The sequence below is a fragment of the Triturus cristatus genome, chromosome 7, assembly GCF_964204655.1.
Source record: "Triturus cristatus chromosome 7, aTriCri1.1, whole genome shotgun sequence".
Lineage (NCBI taxonomy): Eukaryota > Metazoa > Chordata > Amphibia > Caudata > Salamandridae > Triturus > Triturus cristatus.
Window position 1 is genome coordinate 1,618,971,856 of NC_140590.1, and position 21,651 is coordinate 1,618,993,506.

Consider the following 21,651-nt stretch of genomic DNA (forward strand, 5'->3'; position numbering starts at 1 on the left):
AGACTGCATACATAGTGGATAGGGGTTTGAAGCAGTCCATGTGCTAAGGCCTGGCTCAGTGCATGAATACTTAGGCACTGACTGAATGATTAGAGTACTGCAAAGATAGTATCTTGGTGAATTTATAAGTGTTTGGGTTTTGGCACAGTGAATGGATTAGTACATGATGCTGAATGGGTCACTAGAGGACTGCAAAGGGAGTTACAGGGTGTTTCCTGGAAGTGTATGGATACTGACTAGCGAATTGAAAATGTGAAAGACAAGTGTATAGTATGTTAGAAGACTGCATGTATACTGCATAGACATTTGAAACAATCTATGTGGTAATGTATGGTTCACAACATGAGTTCTTGGAAACTGACTAAATCATCAGACTACTGCTAGGTTAGTGCCTGGGTAAAACTTTTACATTTTCAGTTCTGGCACAGTGAAGAGAATAGTACATGGTACTGCACTTTAGTGTCAAACCCTGGCTCATTTTATCGATGCATAAGCAAAGAATAGCTTCTAAAGCTACTAAAACTTGACAACATGACCGATTTTAAAACAGTTATCTGTCATCAAATACACTATGTTACCAAATGCTTCTCTCACAATCCTTACCCAAATGTACACAGACTCGCAGTGTGATTTTAGACAAGCAACACTATCCCTAGCAGTTTACCAAAACTCATTCACTAGTCTAGAAGAGGTAATGGTACTGCACACAATCTACATATTTAAGTACAGCACATTAGTGTCAAAGCATGACTCATTTAATCAACGAATAAGCAAAGACTGGCTTCTAATGCTACTAAAACTTGACAGGTTTTAAAAGGGTTATCTGCTAAAAAATACATGATGTTACCAAATGCTTTTCTCGCAGTGGTTCCCAAATGCACACAGACTCACAGTGTGATTCTAGACAACAACCACTATACCTAGGAGTTTACCAAAAATCATTCACTACTGTGGTCCTGATAAGGGAACTGCACACAATCTACATATTTCAGGACTGCACTTTTGTGTCAAAGCCTGACTCATCTAATAAAAGCATAAGCAAAAACTGGCTTCTAATTCTACTAAAACTTGACAACATGACAGGTTTTAAAACAATTATCTGTCATCAAATACACAACGTTACCAAATGCTTCTCTCACAGTGGTTCCCAAATGCACACAGACTCACAGTGTGATTCTAGACAAGCAACACTATCCCTAGCAGTTTACCAAAACTCATTCACTAGTCTAGAAGAGGTAATGGTACTGCACACAATCTACATATTTCAGTACTGCACTTTAGTGTCAAAGCATGAATCATTTTATCAACGCATAACCAAAGACTGGCTTCTAATGCTACTAAAACTTAACAACATGACAGGTTTTAAAAGAGTTATCTGTCAGCAAATACATGATGTTACCAAATGCTTCTCTCACAGTGGTTCCCAAATGCACACAGACTCACAGTGTGATTCTAGACAACAACCACTATACCTAGGAGTTTACCAAAAATCATTCACTACTGTGGGAGTGGTAAGGGAACTGCACACAATCTACATATTTCAGGACTGCACTTTTGTGTCAAAGCCTAAATCATTTAATCAACGCATAAGCAAAGACTGACTTCTAATGCTACTAAAACTTGGCAACATGACAGGTTTTAAAAAAGTTATCTGTCAGAAAATACACGATGTTACCAAATGCTTCTCTCACAGTGGTTCCCATACACACTAACTCACAGTGTGATTCTAGACAAGCACCACTATCCCTAGGAGTTTACCAAAACTCATTCACTACAGTGCAAGTGGTAAGAGAACTGCACACAATCTACATATTTCAGGACTGCACTTTTGTGTCAAAGCCTGACTCATTTAATCTAAGCATAAGCAAAAACTGCCTTCTAATGCTACTAAAACTTGACAACATGACAGGTCTTAAAACAGTTATCTGTCAGCAAATACAAGATGTTACCAAATGCTTCTCTCACAGTGGGTCCCAAATGCACACATACTCACTGTGTGATTCTAGACAAACAACACTATCCCTTGCACTATACCAAAACACATTTCTTCATCTAGAAGAAGTACTACATTTTAGTATAGAAACATAACATAACTCATTTCACAAATTCATAAACAATGACTGGTTTCTAATTCTACCAAAATATAAAAACAGCACAGTTATCTGTCTGCATATCACAGAATGGTTTCTACATGCACACACACTGTCAATAAGATTGTAGAGAAAAACAGTACTCCTTACACTTTAGCAGGAGAAATACATTAGTCTGATTAAAATCAAAATACTCTACATACATCCCCTCACAATTAAATAACTCACCTTTCAAGTTGTTTTGTAGATTAAGAAGTATATCAGTCACACTCCAGATTTTCTTTTACAGAATCTCTGCACTGTGCACCTCTCAGCAAAAACAAAGAATGGAAAAGTTTCCCTTTCATTTTCCACACATATACATGTAAACATCAAATCACAATCCTTCACACATACGCTCAAAAGCAAACACACATTTCTATTGGTTAAACATTTCAACCCTTTCCAACTGAAATACATTTCAACCCTTCCCCCAATCTGCCTTCTGCCTCTTACCATAGAAACAGGTCATGAAACACTGCACTGAGCACACAGGTCACAAGTTCAGCACACAATGTTGCTAAACAAGACAGGAAGTGTGCTTGACTTTTCAACATATCAGCTTATCATATATAATGTTCCTTACAATCTGTTTTTGTTAACCAATAAGAATCATACCTTTAACAAACAGAAATATACACCCTACCTTTCAGTGTAGAAAGTAGTCATACAACCAATGATTTCTTGTCTTTTTTTTAAAAAAAATCTGTGGATTCGCGCACCCAACGCGAGAGAATCCGTGCACCCAACGCGATAGGATGCGCGCACCTTGACCCCCTAAATACCTCTAGAGGGTCAGAGTATTTCCATTCTGCCCCCTTTATATGTTTTACACACTTATTCCCCTTGCTTCTTCAGCCTCGCTTCTACCGAGGCAGAAAATGGCCGCCAACAGTTCCTGGTTTCTAATGTAGACAGACACTCGACAACCAATTAGCATTCAGCGCGCGATCGGGAGGGTGCGCGCTTGGTTCGGGGAGGGTGCGCATACGGTGCGGGTAGGGTCCGCGGATCCTCCCCGGCCACAGATATTTATGTACTTTTAACTCTAATTTTCTCAGGAACTACTGAACGGATTCACACCATTTATGCAAAAGGCACGAGTCTGAACTAAGGACTATCTCTTTGCCAAATTTGGTGTCATTCCGTTCAGCGGTTCGGGCTGTAGCTGCGACAACAGATCCTATGGGAAATTGCATGGGGAAAACGTGTTTGGGACCCCCCTTTTATCTTGGCCCCTGCTTGACGAATCACCACAAAACTTTCAGGGTAGGAGCGGAGCGGAGCTGGCCAAAAGTTTGGAAAATTTCGCAAGGATTCGTCAACCGGCGCCAGACTTATTGGGAATAGAATGTTGCGGATTTCCTATGGAAAATAGGTCCTAACTATAACTATCTACTGGCGACCGCCAGTAGATAATACACACATGGAAACACTGTATATGCGATAGATTAATCAGCTGACAACCATTGTTATTGCAGAATCGTTTATCTTTTGAAAAACGCAATTTTGCAAAAAATATAAACGATTCTGCAATAACAATGGTTGTCAGTTGATTAATCTATTGCATATACAGTGTTACCATGTTTATATATATATATATATGGTTTGTAATAGTGCACGCCCTGTTCCCAGCTACACTTATTAGCTAGGCCCGCAGTTAAGTTGCATCAATTTTTGACATGAGGATGTATTTTATTCTAAAAAATAGTGCAAAAAACACAACTGCCGTGAACGGCAGCCACTCGCATTCTGGTTGACCATTTGTTACAGTGCTATATTTTTACTGCAAATAGGTACATAATTACACAAAAGTCATAATGACCTAATTTCGTTTAACTAATTTAATGGAAAGTTCCCCAAAAATATGCAAATTACAGCAGTGTAATTTACATGTTGCCCAGGCCTTCCACCAACCCTGATGCAAGTCTCAGGTTGGAGGAGTTCCCTTCTGGAAGGGGCTTCACATGGCAGTTAGGGATGGACTGCACCCAAGGGGAGTGACCATGGAAGCAACATGGGTAACAAAATAAATGTAACATGCATGTAGGTACTGGTTGGGCATGCCTCAGACTCCCGTTTGAAGAAGGTTTGTGGTGACTTATTTGTTGATCAGTGTAAACTAGGTTTTTAACCAGTGCACATGTTCCACTAATGTAATACATGACTAGGTGGTCCTTAAGGCAACAATCTGATCAGTCAATCAAGGGCATTTTCACATGGGTGTACAGGCGCTGTTAAGGCTCGGTTGATAATATTAAGTTGAATAGGATGGCCATAACCAATTTGAAGTCAACAATAAAGAATTTCCAGACTGTGTTGCCATGATAGTACTACATCACTGTGTTCTTTGGCTGGCCATATGCATGTCCATAGCCTTCATTCGGTAATAGTTCCATGGCCTATACGGCAATCTGGCAGTACCTGACCGGCTCTCTTGCAGGTCAGTGTGTTTTTAGGGGTCGCCTGCACGGTGCTTGTATCGTGCTTGCCAAATTTCTTGTAGCAAACATAAATAATCTTAAAAGGGGCTTAGAGCCCATCCACTACTTACCTTTACTTACTTTTGGTTGGCTCCCATGTCACTCTTATTTCCTTTCTTCCTGTTGGTCATGTTCACATCCTGCCTCCAGCTTCCTGCTCAGCTTCACGTCTTAATCCTTGCTGTGGAGCTTGGACCAAGTACTGCTTCCAGCGGCCAGTGTCCTTCCACTGGCCGCACACTTCTAACATACTTTATTATTATTTTTTATTTTCCAGCATCCGCTATCTGTTAGTTGCTTTCCCGCCCCCACCACCATCCCACCTTCCCCACCTTGTCGGTAGTTGCCTCCCTCCCTCTTACCTCCATCATAGCTTGTTTTATATAGTGCAACGTCGACTGGAAGGACTTGGAGCACTTTATATGAGTGCCAGGTGCATTACACAAGGACACATTGATTTTTACAGGGAGATTAAGTGATTTGCCCAGAATAACAGGATGTTGAGCTGGCGCGCAGCCTCAAACCTGGTTCTCCAGGTCCAAAGACAGCAGCTCTGGCCGTAACGCCACAGGCTCTCCATGCTTAGCGTTCCAGCTAGCTATACTTTGACACACCGGTAACTGCAAGGGGCATTTGTTCAAGAATATAAACTGCATATTAAGTATAGGGTAAATAATAATGTTAACTTCTTTGTACGTGCATAGCTTAAAAAAACGCTATGACGCGGTCTGGCAACTTCAAATAACTTTGTTTTATTAATTTAAGCTATGTCGCACAGCAGCTCGCAACACTGTGCAAGATTTAAAAAAAAAAACATTGTCAAAGCCAATTGATCTTGCATGGACTCTACGTATTGGCTTTGCCGATGCATATTTTATTTAGCTGTTGGTGGGTTTGTTTTATGTTGGGGTGGGCTGGACTTTACTGTGTATTTCTCTGATATTACCAAAAACATTGTATGCAACAAGCACAAAGACACATTCTCCCAAACATTGCCATACATCTATACAGCATGTCTTTAGGAGTTTAAAACTGCCCTGATTTACAAATATGGACCACTCTTTTTAGTTGTCCGCTTTAGGACCAAATTTTCCTTGTGGCCCGTGCCTATCTTCTGTCTAAGTTCTACCTTGAATACGTCTCTTTAATCTTCGCAAAAAAGGTTCTAGCAGAACTCATGAGTCCCTGTCTGTTTGAAAGCCTCCCATCTCTGCGTGGTGGGGTCTAATAGGAGTTAAATCTGGGTCCCAAGACACGAATGACATTACTTCAGGCGGGACTGCGACCCCCACAATTACATGAGAATTCAAGGTTTGCTTCTGGTGCGAAAGTTCACAAGTGTCCTGGGCTATGGATTTATGTAAAAATAGTTTTAGTAAAAACCATCCTATGGTTCTTAAGTTGTCTCTGCCAATATAACTCTCAGTATCATCCTATTTGTCATAAAGGTGAATTAATATTTTACTGACAAGTACATAGATAACTGAAGGTAAGTTCCCTGTGTGGTGGGGATGATGGATGAGAGTAGCCACAATGGCTCTTGTGGTAGTAGCACCCTATTAATCCAATCTTTGTTTGAACCTTGCGATTTATGGGTATTTGAAGATTAATAATTGTCCAGGGCCAGCTTTAACACTGGTGGCGGCCAGTGCGACAATGTTTGTTGGCACCCCCAATGACCACCTCTGCCGTGGATTCCCTCACTAACACCCTTTAATAGTGCCCCTCAAGTCTCCATAACCACTCTCTCAGTTTCATGTAATTAGTTCTATAGCACCATTCATACCAGTGTAAGGTATCAGAGCACTTTATATCACACACACTACACACAGACAATCAATCATAGGTGTGTAAATCAGTGTATGGGAAATGTTACATAAGACAGAACTACAAAGTGTAGGAGTCACATGTCATCCATACTGGTAGACAGTATAGTTTAATTGTGTTTGATCTGGAGAAGCACAAACTCATAATTCTTTTTAGAAAAAGGTAACACAATGGCTGGGGGTTCTCTTTAATAATCAGAATTGATTTCTATCCAAATCAAAACTTTTTCCATCATTAGGATAATGAAAGACTGGGGGGAAAATCTTAACATTCTAATCTATACCTTGCAGTTTGCATGCAGCTCTTTGACGACATTTAATAGCTGACTGTTCTATGTCAGGATTTTAACTTCTAAACTGCTAGTAACAAATGAATCTCTCAGACAAAAACAGTAACCCACTGACCAAGTTACACTATATGCACTTTATGACCTGCATGATATATGTTCTTTGCAGCAAGCATATTAACCCTCTGTGCTACCTTACCATGAGTCAAAACTTTCACTAGACAAACCTCCGTCTCTTTCTAGGAAGAACATGAATCACCGGAGTTATCTTGACATTTTTATTGTTGCCTGAAAATTGCTGGAGGCCAGGAATGTAGCAGTATTTGCTTTTAAAACCATAATCTATTTGAAATCACAATGCCCGCCCACCCGAAGTCATCACACGGTGCGGTCGCACTGCCATGATATTTGGGATGTTTCTAAAGGAGTGGCCCATGCGGGGTAAACTATATGTTTAGGAGCAGTGGACACTCACCCTTGACTCTGGCAATGACCCTTGCAGTCCAAGTGATAGGGTTCGTGTCTGGGACTGGCATCCTTGGATGGCTGCCTAGGACTGTCCCTCAATAGGGTGCTTATGGCAGTCGTCTTAAGCACAAATGTTATGATGCAGTTGTCTTCAATTATTCCATATTAATCATTATGAAGTTCTTGGATATGTTGATGCCAACCTTCGGTTTTAATTATTGGTTTCTGTAAATTTGTTTTAAACTGCTTTGTCATATGTATGGCCCTGTGTATATCCACATATGGGAGTTGTCTAAATTGTTTGGGTCAAGACTCAAGAAGGGATACAAAGCCTCTTCAGGTCTGCTGCCTGTAGAAGCAAGCTCACCAACTGGGAGTTGTGTAATTAAGCACTGGTCTAGCAGTAGACCCCTGCAATGCCCTGAGATGGTGGGGCACTGGGCCATGCTAGCTTGTGGTTCTGTTCCTGCTGAAGCTGCTGTTTCTGGTCTTAAGCTTGATGTTCTGGTGCTCTGGTGGTGGAGAGAAGGTGGGCTATAAAAGCTCTGTTTGGAGCTGGTCCCTGTCGCCACCCATGACGACTACTTCATGTCAGCACAGCTCATAGGACTTTTTGTGAGACTTCATGCTCTTTGCTTTTCCCGTGAAGTCATCAGCCAAAACGATGCAGAGCTATTTTGAGTGGTCCTCCGCGTTTGAGTTGCTATCTTACGTAGGACCTCCGAAGTGACTTTGAAGAGCTCCTCACTTTGGCTTGGTGCATCTGAGATGTGCAGAGAGTGGTGCAATGTCTTGGCTCTCTTGATGGTTGATGTACACATTCTGTATTGTCTCTGTACTCGTGTTTACTATACTAGTGCCATCTGTTTTCTCCACTGTCTTTTCAGGGTTCTAGCTTTAGTTTACTTATCATTTCATGCCTGAGATAAGCAACCCTACCCTTTAATCTGGTTATCGGTTTCATGAGGCTTTGGGTGGAACCACTTTGTCAAAGGTATCAGAGAACCGTTGCGGGTGTTGCTGAACTGTCGTCAGGAGTCCAGCGATCGTATAGTAGACAGTTCAGGGTGAAGCACGTCAGAAGTCATTTTTTCCAAGGTCTGGTCAGTTCTTTTGCATATGCGGCTGGTATGTAGGGGGTACAATGGAAAGATTCAGACCAACTGGGATGATCACTCCAGGACATGGAGTTATTTCCTGTAACTCCTGTATTAGTCCTGGGGCGACTATGACTGAGTTGAGTGCATACGGGCTGCGGTGTTAGTTGGTCACAGACTAGTTCGTGGAGGTCATGAGTTTCAAGGCAAGAGATGACCAATGAGGTTTAATGCTTGTCAAAAGATCACTCAAAATACATAGTTTTGTACAACCAATGAATGGAATCCAAGAGGCTGTCTGGAAAAGCATTGTTGTTAAGGATGCTTGGTAGAACATCAGGAAGACGGTGAAGAAAGCTAGATCACATGAGCAGTGAACTAGCCAGAACTCACACTCCAGGGTTTGCGTTGTCTTTGAAGATCATTATTGGTAAAGGGAAACATCGTTTACAACGCGGGGATTACATCGCAATGCCATTACATCGCGGTTTTTACAACGCAAGTCGTTACAACGACTTGCGCTAGATGGCGCTCTAGGACAAGGAATAGTATAATTTACTATCCAACACCTTCCCTACTGTACGTAGACTGGAGTTGGAATAGTAAATTATACTACTCCTAAGTCCAGCGCCCTCCAACGCAAGTCGTTGTAACGACTTGCGTTGTAAAAACCGCGATGTAATGTACCGCGATGTAAATGTATGCGTTGTAACGTCATACATCCTTGGTAAAGCAATTTTATGCACCACTGTTAGTCATCTATCCCTTTTTAGTTTTGGCATGTGTCGAATATGAGTAGGTATCAGTTAGGGATGGCCTCCTTCAGAATTGATGCAGCATCATCACCCATCCAAGTTTCCATGCCGAAGAGATGGTGCAGTTTGGCATCAGATAGCAAGTCATATATTTGGATTATGTTCTTACTAAAGCGTACGTCATTGAGTAGGGTACAGGAAAGGTGATTCTAGGTATGATCTAAAGTTTACTCATTGCTTGGCAAATAGCGTGCTATCGGGGAATACGTGATTGATTTCGGTTGAACAAATTATAGTTGTTACCAGTGCTCAATTTGTTTTAAAAAAGTGCTGGTCTAAAAGTTTTTCTTGGGACCATGCCGATGTTACTGTCAAATACTGAGACTGCCTAGTCTTGATTCCATCTCATTCCGCCACACAACATACCCTGCCTCTTTTTCTCACTCTTTTTCATCTCTGCTTTGCCTCTGTCATCATTTTCTGCTATTTCCCTTTTCTGCCTTTCTCACACCTGCTCTGAGTAAAAACCTGATAATGAAAAATAAAGTCTAAGGGTCATATTACACAAAGCGTCCCAGGGGTACAACAGGTGTGCGTGTCCACTTTCGGCGCACCCGCCCAACTTGGTATCATACAAGTGGCTGCATAAGCTTATGTGGCCGATTTTGTAATATAGGAAATTGGCAATGATAACAAACTATTACATTAAAGTTCTGTATTAACAGCATAGTAGCTGTTACATACAGAGGACCGTGCCACCCCTGGCAGATCTCTGACCCATACCAATCAACCCCAGCATCGACAACAGTCCGTGATACCGGACGTCTCATCTACAACACCAGCTTCTTCAAACACGTTGGATTTCCCTTGCGGAACGCAGGCAACGATCTTTCCATGAGTCGTGCCCCTTGGATGTACCTTCTGATTGACTCTCCTTAACCTACCGGTTACCTCATCGACCCGTCATTACCCCAGCACACTTAGACCAAGGTGCTCCTCATTTCACCAGCTGGACTTGAATTCCAGCAACTACCACTCTCTAAATCGTGACCTGGTCCTGAAGATGACCTGAATTGTATACAGGTCGAAACAGCGTCGACTTTACAGCTCAATTTTGGGCGCAACTTTTGTCGTTCACCATAATCACTTACCCTCCATAAATTTCCTGTTAATGAATTGGAATCACAAAAAAGTTGCTTGTATATATTGGCAATCTTGTCCCTTTCATGCCGTTTTTTCGCAGTTTTGCACTTGTCACTTGCCCCATTCACCCTGTTTTGTACGAGCACTACTGTGCACAAGACTGTACAGGTTACACATACATTTAATGCAATAAAGTGTTATCATTGCCTTCTTCCTACATTGTCTAAATACAGACCACTCCTTACATTAGGTGTTACTATCATTAATGACTCCCTGTCTCGTTCTTTGTGTAATTTACGCACATTTCTCCTGTAACTGTCTTTAAATAATACCTGTTGAGACATTCTTGTTTGCTATATATACTAATCATCCAGGTCTCAACTGGGTTTATGGGTATCCTCCTGTAGTTGTTTTCCATTGTTTCCAGGAGGAGCATCCCTGACTGACAGCAGAGGCGAGTCATGCTAAGGCTTGCACTGGGAAAGGCTGCTAGGAGATTTATTTCTGAAACTGGTTTGCCATAAATGATGTCGCTATATCTTTTATGCGCGAGTGGCATCCTTAAAATCCTGATTTATTCTGGTACATTGGGAGGAAGACTAACGACACACCAGCCAACCATCACAGAGCAGGATTGATGTGTGCATTATACATACTGCAGGCACCTGCTGTGAAATTAGTGTAGCTGCCCCGTTCTCGCTCTACACACAATGCACCAATTTTTTTAATTTATTTTTTGTGGTCTTTTTTCATAGCTCAGTGCATGTAGCCCTGCGGCTGCTTCGGAGCGCTTTATTATATAGGCACTTGTTCATAGCTATACTAATAGACAATCTACTATTTTGTGGGGATGAGCATGGGTGGAGTCCCTGACCACACCTAAACTGCTCTAACATCTGCTGAAAGTTCCTCACCCGTCACCCCACCTAACCTCCGGCTTTACCCCCGGAGGTGAGCATGAGCAGCGGATCACAATTTTATTTATCTTATTATAAAGCGATCTATCACCTAACAGGCATCATGGCGCTGACATTAAAGGTGCACGTAAGAGTAATTCTCTTCCTGAAAGGGAGAAGATCCCTCAGTTGTCTCACTTCTAGTGGGAGTTTATACACAAGCAAAGGACAAGGGCAGTACGCAGTAGTAGCTGCTACCAACACACGCGATTCCCACATGGTCAGTCAAGGCCTAGCCCTGGGGAGAAGAATGTGGCCTAACAGCTAGGGCAGTCGACCGCGAAGCTGTGGTACCGGGTTCGAGTCTCGCAGGGACGCTCAACATTCTGTGATTCTGAGCAAATCACTTAGGGGCATATGTATCAACATCTCCATTTGCGATTCTCAAATAGCGATTTTTAAAGAATCGCTATTTGAGAATTGCAAAACGGGATGTATTTTAAAAATTGCAAAACTTTTGCGATTTCTTAAAATTCCTTAATTGCGATTTGCAAATTGCGAAATCGCAATTAAGGAATACCTTCCCATTCATTTCTATGGGCCAGGAGACCCATAGGAATGAATGGGAAGTAATTCTCAAATTGCGATTCGCAATTTGCAAATCGCAATTTGAGAATAATTTCAAAGGTGCAAGGGTGTCATGATGACACCCTGATGCACCCCTGAAATGAGCATGTGTGCGCATATGGTGCACATACATGCCCTAAGGGCATGTATGTGCGCCACGTGGCACTTTGTAAAAATCAAACAAGTGCATTTTGATAGGAAAACGCAAATTACCACCAACTAGAAGTTGGTGGTAATTTGCGATTTCTTAAGGATAATTCGCACAACTTGGGTGCGTGTTACATATCATTTAAGAAATCGCAATTTGCGATTTCTTAAATGCTTACGCAAAATTAAGAAATCGCTAAATTAGCAATTCATTAATTTTGCGATGGGATATTGGCTCATACATCCCGATTAGCGATTTTTCAATCGCAAACGCTGTTATTTTGCGAATCGCAGCATTTGCGATTAAAAAATCGTTTGATACATATGCCCCCTAATCTCCCCGTGCCTAACACAAATTTATGTGTCCACCTGTAAAGTAACTGGTGCTCATGTAAAGCGTTCTGATACCTTTGGGTCTAGTTCGTGCTATATAAAACTACACACACAAAAAAGCCTGTGGCGAGCACGAGCAGCGAGTTGCATGCGCTGTCTAGCGCAGCTTGATGAACTTCCAACTGGAGCGCCAAGAAAGAACGGAGAAAAGTTCAGCGCATTAGCAAACTCACCGTTTCAGATGGAGAAATTATTCCCTGGGCGCAGCGCACCTTTCGAAAGAGTAACAGACTACAGCAGGTGACGTCAAGGCTGGGTAAATTAAGGTGCTGTATTCCAGAGTAGACCAAATTAGTCAGTGACATCAAAACTACAAAAATTCTTAGCATTGAAATAGGTAAAGGACTAGAATATCGAATACCCTTTAATTAAAATTACCATCAATAAGATAGCCATGTTGGAATTTGGAGAGTTCTATTCATTACCGTAGAAGACCTTCGCAGTAACGTTTGATAATGTCTGACTGTCTATTAACATTTAAACACGCATGAGAACAGGACAATAAGTGCTCTCCTTTTATAAATTACAGTCAGTGTCATATGTTTGGTTTACATAAAAAAGAACCAAGGATATATTCTATTTTAGAAACAACAATTTTTTTTTACCTTACATTTGTGCTACTAGACCCTTGGTTTTGGTTTCTGAGAAAGAGGACATATGTTTATGGTCCTTCTTCTATTACCATGCGATGCTGAGGCTGGGAGGAAAAGGCTGTCTCGCAGTGAGAGTGTGCTAACAAGCTGAAGTAGAGCCATCCCCGACGGGGAGGGGGATGCTGCGCAGTATTATGGGATATGCTGCGGGGGAGGAATGGCGCTTGGCAAGTAATTTTGAACTAACAGCAATCCGTGTCTGCTCATAGTGGTGGGTGCCAGATGGTAAACTCCGCTATGTGACAAAGACGGAGTTTTTGCCAAACTCCACCCTCCAAGCGGAGTGACAAAAACTCTGTACTAATCGCTGATCACGGTCAATAGGTGCTGCTGCTCTTAACGCCCGCATTTTAGCTACCTGTCGTGTCGCCTGTTTTAATTTTATCAGTATTATTTTTAAATTTTGTATTAATTTTATCCCGCACTTTGCTGTAGCCCTCACCTTTGCCTTCTTGCACATCAACGTGGCCTTCCCCGGTCCACCGCGGCATTACGCCGATTGATGCGGAGGGAAGACCACATTCTGTCTGCAATTCCGGGTCATTACTTCCGCCGGGTTAGCGCTCTAGGCTCCAGGAGCACCTATTTAGGTGCAAGCTGGAGCGCTCGCACAGCGGGCACGCCGCTGGCGCGCCGAAGTTGCATCTAAGGCAGGCCCGTCTGCGCCCGTCCGCGCCTGGACCGGGCCTAGGGCCAGGACCCCTGGCTCAAACATCAAAATTAAACCCAAAATAAACTACTCAGGGGAGAGCCTTCACGCGCTCGGTCAGCCTAGGGGTAAGTCTGCTATCAATTTACTTGTGAAGAGTTGCTAAGAACAGAACATCCTCAAGGCTTAGAATGCCTTAGTAAAATCCAAAGGAGCGTTCAGGCGAAGCAGAAACCCGATAGAAACTTGGTTAATTTTGGGATATGTAATACAGAACTTCAGTTAGCGCTAATCAATGCTAGGTCATTGATTAAACATAAATATGAGATTGTGGATTTTATTATTGACAATAAGCTGGATGTCTTGTTTGTCACGGAAACCTGGGGCGAAGAAACATCTGATTCAGGTTTTAATATTGCAGTTCTTTGTGGGTATGAAGTATTTAGGCACAACAGACCCATAAAAAAAGGTGGAGGACTTGCATTAATTCACAGTAGTGAACTTGTATCCCACTGCTCAATATTACCTTCTGCTGATTGCGAGGCCCTTCTTTTTAAAATTACTCCATTTGAACAAGAGACATTCAAAGGAATATTAACTTATCATCCACCAGGCTCTAAATGTAGCTTCCTGAATAACTTATATCCGTTATTAGAACTGGGTATCCAATCTAGATGTTTCACTATGTTGGGCGATATGAATTTCCATCTGGAAACCTTAGCCGATAAAGATACTCAGGAGTTTCTCGATATTACATCTGAATTAAGACTCCGCCAGCTGGTCCAAGGCCCCACGCATCAAGCAGGACGTATCTTGGGTGGTTTGTTTACTAATAACCCTGCCATTTCCATCATATCCATCCTCCCTCTTATGTGGTCCGATCACCATGCTGTGTTATTTCGTTATGGCTTGTCTAGATCCAATGCCTCAAATATGTCTAGCACCAAGTCTACTCGGAGAGCTTGGCATAATATTGACTTAGGCTTGTGGAGAGGTGTGGTGCAGCGGCCAGGGCAGCTGACTTCAGAGCACAGGGTTCACGGTTCGATACCCGGCTCCGGTGGCAGCGCAGCTCAGCTCAGCACCATATGACTCGGGTCAATAGCTCACTTAATTTCCATGACGGCCCCCAGCGCCTTGAGACATGTAAGGGTGAGTAGCTCGTGCTTTACAAAAACGGATTTACATTTACAAATCCAGTTAGTGCAAAGTCAACCAGATCCGGAATTGGAAGTAGAGGTCTCAGCCAGAAACTATACTGGCAGGAATCCAATTTTGCTAAACTAGCACCTGTCATGGTGACTAATAACAACAGAAAGACCCCTTCGGCACCATGGTTCTCTGAAGCTCTTAGACTAGACAAACAAGCCTGTATGAGGAAAGAAAAAATCTGGCGAAAAAACTATGAAGCAGCTGAGAAAGACCAGTATAAATTAATGTTAGCAGATTATAAGAAAATATTAATTGCTGAGAAGAGCCAATATTATACGCTGCAAATAGAGAAGGCGGGCAATTCCAGCAAGGAACTTTTTAAGATCATAAACAATCTGACTACTGTTAGAAAGGACGATGCTGCTAACTGTACTCAAGACTTCTGTAACACACTTGCCCATTCTTTTAAATCAAAGGTGGTTCAAATTTACGATCAGTTTGCCATCTACAAATGAAACACCAATGTCACAGAACAGGAAGCTAGAATCTTAACGCCTCTCTTAAATTTTACTCCTACCTCTTCAGTACAAATAGCTACCCTTCTCTCAAGGACCAAATCTGGTTTTCCGGATGATCCCTGCCCTCCGAGAATCCTCCACAATATGAGCCATCTTATTAGTCTTCAGCTATCTAGCATGTTCAATCAGACGCTTTCACAAGGACTATTCCCAACAATGTGGAAACAGGCCTGCATTTTGCCGTTATTAAAAAAAAACAATGTGGACATAATGGACCCGGCCAATTACCGTCCTATTGCAAGGCTCCTGTTGCCTGCGAAAATAGTGGAGAAAATTATAAATGTGGAACTTTCCACTTACATTTTAGACAACCATATTCAAGACCACAGTCAGTTTGAATTGAGGGCATGTCATAGCACCGAGACAGCTCTGATAAAGACCATGGAGGACATTCGCACTGCGCTAGATGGAGGAGGGTCGGCGGCTCTTATCCTCCTCGGCATGTCCACGGCATTTGATACCGTGGACCACACTTTGCTGATAGAACGATTAAAAGCCATAGGTTTAGGAGAAAAGGCCCTTTCGCTTTTAACGTTGTTTTTATCAGACAGATAGAACCCAGACAGTTCATCTAGGCGATTTTAAATCTGCACCTTTTATCCTGCCTTGTGGGGTGCCGCAGGGCTCCTCGCTGAGCCCTACGCTTTTTAACATTTATGTGTCTGAATTAGCATCTTTGATTAGAAGTTTTGATCTAATTCCCACCTCGTATGCCGACGACACCCAGTTGGTCATCGAAACTATAGACAAGGATGTTAACTACTCCATCAAACTTCATGATTGCATGGTCTCTCTGAGCAACTGGATGAGTAGGCACTGCTTGAAGTTAAATTCTGGAAAAACTGAGGTGGTGCTGTTTGGAAAGCTTTTCCCTCTATGGTCGCCAGTTGGTGGCCTGACACCCTGGGCCCCCTTCCTACACCGGTAGCCAAAGCTAAAAATGTTGGGGTCATTATAGATGAGAAACTTAATTTTAAGTCTCAGATTTCGAAGGTGGTGTGTTCTGCATTTCTCACTATCAGAACCTTACGTAAAATGTTCCCGTTCATTCCTAAAAATACCAGAAAAACGGTTCTAACCTCCCTGGTTTTATCAAAGTTGGACTACTGTAATGGCCTATACATTAACTTGCATTCCAATCTACTCAGAAGTTTGCAAGCGGTACAGAATGCCGCCGTCAGACTAGTGCTGGATGTTTCCAAATACCCGTCCATTAGGGCGGGCATTCAGGAGTTGCATTGGCTGCCAGTTGGCCAGCGCGTAAAATTCAAGGCACTCTGCATTGCACATAAGGCACTTTACAGAGAAGGTCCACAATTTCTTTGGGATGCTTTTAACTGGTATTCTCCAAGCGCTACGCCTGGCCAATGCTTTCCTGATACCCACCTCCAGAGTCAAAAGGATGAACTGGGGGGGGTCGTTTCAGACATAGCACTATCAGGATATGGAACTCTCTTCCGCTCTTTCTTAGGAAGATTTCATCCCTGTTTGAATTTAGGAAACACCTCAAGACATGGCTTTATAAAAATTAGTTTCTCCGAGACAGTATGCGAACCAGAAGCGCCTATATAGATTGTTATTACTAAACATAACTTAAGAGGGAGATTTTGAAGAAGAAAAAAATTCAGTGGAAATATTTTTCCTCATTGACTTAAAATGAAGCTAATGAGATTTTAGGCGGGAGACACCAACTTTAAACGGATCTGTTGACACGTATGAATTAGTGTGTGTGAGTAGACCATAGTCCATACTGGTTTGTCTGCGGACAGCCTCACTACCTCGATAAGGGACTTTGGAAATGGCCTGCAACGAGTCCACATGCGTCTCTTGGAGTAGGCCGCGCTTCCTTCCCACATGTATCTGACTAGGCCGCACTTCCAGCTGAGGGGTCTGTCTAAGTTATCCCTTTAGATTTCACATGGGTTCGACATGGGAGTAGTTTTACTCTATTTGTATGTGCCTTTGGGCATTGCCAGCCCTGTGCCCACGTGTACCTGTCTGATTAGGCCGCACTTTCCTCTCATGGGTCTCTCAGGTGCCACAGGCCTCCATGGGTGTGACGCACTTCGCTGCCTCTGCACCGGCCTCGGCAGTAGGCCGCGCACGGTCCTCGGCAGTAGGCCGCACACGGGCGGGGCAGTGGTACGTGCACACGGCCTGGCCTCCTCCCTCCAGTGAGGAAAGGGTTAAGGGAAGCTGGCAACGAAACCGCTCTCTGATTAAAATGAGCAACGACTGATGAAGTTTCGCGGGCCAAAGATGCACGGAAATAACTCTTCCTCCTTGGAGAAATCCTTCCTTCCATGACGTCGAGTAGAAAAATAGACAGAGACGTGCGGGATAGAGAGGGGGGGAGAAACAGGGTGAGAAAAGTAGAGCGCTAGAGTGATTCATAGGGTGGGAGACGGAGGAACAGAGATGAAGAGAGCGAGGAGGGAGAGATAGAGAAAATGATGCAGACAGCAGAGTCGGGCTGGCCTTAGGGCTGTCAGACTGCCACTGTGCGACTGTGTTTTTTTATAGCTGTTTGTGAGCCTGTTGTATGGTCTGGTTTATAGTTGATTTCTCTATATTACTCCAAACATTGCTTGCTGCAGGCACATGTGATACTTGCAGTGTCCCATACCTTGCAAAACAGCAATTCAGCTGTCATTGCACGGTTAAAACTGTCCTGGTATGTAAACGTGGGCCAATTGTTTTGCTATCGCATTTGTTGACTCTGACTTTGCTGGAAGTTTGGGGGAATAAAGCACCCTTTAATGGAAGTCTTTAAACGTCAACAGGGTTGGTCAAAATAGTCTGGCGTGACTCGCGCTACCCAGAATCCCCTGGGTTTTCATTTACACAGCCATGCATGCCAGGGACTGGGCTACCTCGCCAGGCACCGGCCAGGAATGAGTTTGCTGGTTTCTCTGGAGCTGGACAGGCTCTCGCTGGGGCAGGTAATTCCGAGGTGGCGTGGGGGACAGAAGGGGACTCCCTGCTGCACTCTGCGGGGGAAACCATACAATTTGCCTGATCCGTGGCGTTTCCTATTTACGGGGCGGTGGAAGTGTAGTGTGAAAAAATAAACAGGCAGCAGCTGCCTCAGCAGGCAGGGCCCCCCGACTCTGCGGGGGACCATTAAATCCCTGCTGGGAAAACACTGCCACTGGACACAGATGCGCTCCAGATCTCACGGGCGGGGCGGAGCTTGTTAAGGTTGGGCTCTGTGGAAGTACCAGACGGGCTTCTCTCACGACCTTTAACCTCGACTTCAGAGCTTGATTGGCCTATATCGGGTCATCGAGCTTTTCCCTGTCAAAGTCCAGTGCGGTCGGGGCGGAGTCTGACACTTGCAAGGGATATACCAGCATGCAGCCTACACGGGCCTAGAATTTGTGATTCTCCAATGCTTGTTTGTGTCCGACCTGTGAGTAACACAGCTCTCTTTCGTCTTACCAGTATAGTCGGTATAAGGCATTGACAAAGAGGGCAATTGCACAGGGCCCACCCACCTTCAAGACACTGCCCTCCGGTACAGTGAAAGGTGCCGCAGAGCTTAATTTCTATTTAAAAAAAAAAAAAACAAGCATTTACAATGCAATGGTCTCGGCAATATTATAGGTAGAGCTATTGGTATTGCTCATTATTTTTTTAATCATTTTTGTATCCCTAAATAAATGGCATTGTCATTTCTATTGGCATTAGCTTTTTTTTGCATATGTGATACCTATTGCATTAGCAGAGAGAGAGTGAGGTAGTGAGATAGAGAGAGAGAGTGAGGTATTGAAATAGAGAGTGAGGTAGTGAGAGAGAGTGAGGTAGATAGAGAGTGAGGTAGTGAGGTAGAGAGTGAGGTAGATAGAGAGTGAGGTAGTGAGATAGAGAGAGTGAGGTAGTGAGAGAGTGAGGTAGTGAAAGAGTGAGGTCGTGGTCGTGAGGGAGAGGGATGTTGTGAGGTAGTGATATATAAGCATAGAGTAATGTTGTGATGTAGTGAGATAGAGAGAGAGGTAGTGAACGAGAGAGTGAAAGTGAGTTAGTGAGATAGAAAGAGTGAGGTAGTGAGATAGAGAGTGATTGAGGTAGTGAGTGAGAGAGAGTGAAGTTGTGAGGTTGTGAGCTAGAGAGTGAGGTAGTGATGTTTTGAGAGAGAGAAGTTGTGAGATAGTGAGGTAGTGAGATAGAGTGGAGTAGTGAGGTAGAGAGAGTTATGGAAAACACAAATTATCTAAGGTGAAGATAAATATAAACGGGACTGGCAGCGTGGACTTAGATGGCCATAAGGATTTTTAACGTAGTTGTTGACGACTTAATCAGTATTGTAGAGCACGTCATCTGAGTTCACGTATCTGCATGTATAGCGCCAAAGAACATTCTTGAAGTGTTCGCAGAGAACAGCGCTTCTTCGTTCAAGACCTCTTCAGTTTAAAGTTATTTATGTGGCAGACGGGGACAGAGGGCCACAGTTCCACAAGCTCCCAACGAAAAGCGCGCACAAGACACAAACGACTTCAAGATAACAAATACAATACATTGTGCGGGATTACCATAGCTCCTATGACCAGAGACTGCAACTCCTAAGCGCTGTACATAAAAGGCGTCACCTAGTACACCAATGTAATGGAGCTCAACTAACGACTTCGGGAGAATGAAGAGCTGCGTCGGCCCTGCTGGGACTCGACCTTGTGACCGAGGTCGCTTCACACGCCTGAGCCATCCCATAGGCTCACCCATTAAACACGATGACGAGATTTCAGCTGTAACAAACAAGCAAGATTTTAAACTATGATGGTTCAACTCATCAATTATATTTTGTTTTTTATTTCAGTTTTATCACTTATTATCTGGTTTGATGATCAAATAAAGCACTATTGCTCTAAAGAAGCCGGGCTTCACCTGAAATATGTGTTGCCATACATGTTAAAAATGATCAAGACTTTGTACTAAGAAAGATATCTTTAAGGATGTTATGAATACGGGTGACGAGGCTTTAAGCCGAGAGACATAGCAGCTTCTTTCAGTGCTCTGGCGAGCCTGTCTAAAATCTCCTGCTGAGAGCCTCCTAAATCTGACTCCGCCCATCTCCTGTAGCTCAGTGGTTGGGGAATGTTTGCCACACCGGAATGAGAGCTCACGGATCCCTGGTCACCCCCTAAGATTTGCCAACTGAGTATTATTGGAGCGATCGCAGTCACCGCCACACCCATCATGGTGGCGCCGCTCTCTTAACCATTTCTGGCTGCAGCGACGTCTCCTCCCAGTGCATGCCCAATGACAAGGAGGAGACCGCTGGATGACCCGCTGCCATTTACTTACCTCTACTCTGCCGGCATGTCATCTCAGCGGTAAGATCTCTGAGATTTCATCTCAGCAACAAAGCGTACACAACGGTCACGAATGCAACACTTGGGGGGTAGTTGCACGCACAGTGGTTCGCATCTCGTTGTGCAGGTGAAAACCCCTCCCAATTCCCGTTTTGCTGATATGGGGCCACAAGCCCTACTACAGTTTTAATAGAGAAGAATGCCACTTTAGAGTGTATTCATGGATGTCAACGTGGCTAAACAATAATCTCTACTTTCACAAGTAATACTCTCTAGTGCTCACTACTTGTGCTCATTACATCTTGTGATCCACATGCCTACCGGACCTTTCGACATCGTCCTTGTATAGTGCTGCCATACGAAGCACCCCAGGGGTGTCTTAATCTCTACCTACTATTTGCATATACATTGTCCTTCGTACAGTATTACTCCCCAAGTAACAGTCGGAGAGGTATCCCTGTTATGCATGTCTACCGCAATTGATTTCTGCTTTATCTTCACTACTCGTTCCTTTCAACCATGACAGAATCTAGAGAGATTAAACATCATTGAGACCATATAGATAATGATTCTAAAGGTAATCTAAAGAGAGCAAAACATGTTCCCCCTCTTCCTTAATCTCACATTAAAGACAAGCGTGACAGTGCTTCGATATTGGATATTATACCAAAGAAACTGAACTCAGTGCATGACATCACCCAGAGCACAAAAGCGAATGTGGATCTGTTACAAGTAGAGGTGGCAGCGATACGAAAGGACCTAAAAGACCTTACAATGAGAATCACCAATGCCGAAATTGGAATCAGCTCCCTGGAAGATCACAACAGTCTCCAATCCAAAACTGACTTAAATTAAAACATACAATAGTATTAACAGAACGCGGCAGCGATGAAATAGAGCGGCGCGGGGTGTCCGAAGCTCGTGTTCTCCCTGAATGGGTCCGGGAGGCTGCGGGTTGGCAGTTAGAGTGAGGTCGAAAAAAGGAGACAAAACACGGGAAGCTTCCAAACTTTTTCGGCTTCGAGGGCTTGTTCCTGCTGTTCTAAAAAGGGCGTGGCT